Below are 728 nucleotides of genomic sequence, written 5' to 3' on the forward strand. Positions count from 1 at the left end.
AAGAAGCTATTATCGTTAAACGATTTGCGTATATTCGAAGATATAGAAAATTTTTTGAAAAGATCGAACGTACTTAAAAAAAAAAAAAAAAGAAAAAAAGAAAAAAAAAGAAGAGTAAAAAGAAACAAAAAATTACGAAGAAAAAGAAAGAAAGAAAAAGAAAAAAAAAACCGAGAAAGAGTTACGAATGGTCCGGTATAACGACGATGAAAATGGATGAATAATTTTGAAATGAAATTTGCAAGAAAAACAAGAACAAATAGAAACGTACGGGGAGAGAAGAGAAAAAGAGAAAAAAATACGAAAAAAATCTGCTCTCTGTCTCTCTTTCTCTCTTTCTCTCTCTCTCTTTCTCTCCCTCTCCCTCTCTCTCTCTCTTTCTCTTTCTCTCTCTTTCTCTCTCTTTCTCTCTTTCTCAAACGTTTGCCCATTTGTAATTTTTCTGATGTGAATACACATACATGTGTATGTAAATTCGATACAATGCATCGCAGAGAGAAACAGAGTTCAGAGTTCTATATATTATATTATTATGTCCGTATATTTCTAAGCTGACATTATCTTCTTATCGTTCGTAATCTACCTCCTGATAAACGTGTTTGGAAAAAATCGTATTTCAAGAAAAAGTAAAAAGAAAAAAATTAAAAAAAAAAAAAAAAAAAAAGAAAAAGAAAAAGAAAAAAAAAGAAATCGAATTATAGAAATAATTAACGGAAGATGGACGCTCC

Source organism: Vespa crabro, chromosome 8 (genome assembly GCF_910589235.1).
Source record: "Vespa crabro chromosome 8, iyVesCrab1.2, whole genome shotgun sequence".
Classification (NCBI taxonomy): Eukaryota; Metazoa; Arthropoda; class Insecta; order Hymenoptera; family Vespidae; genus Vespa; species Vespa crabro.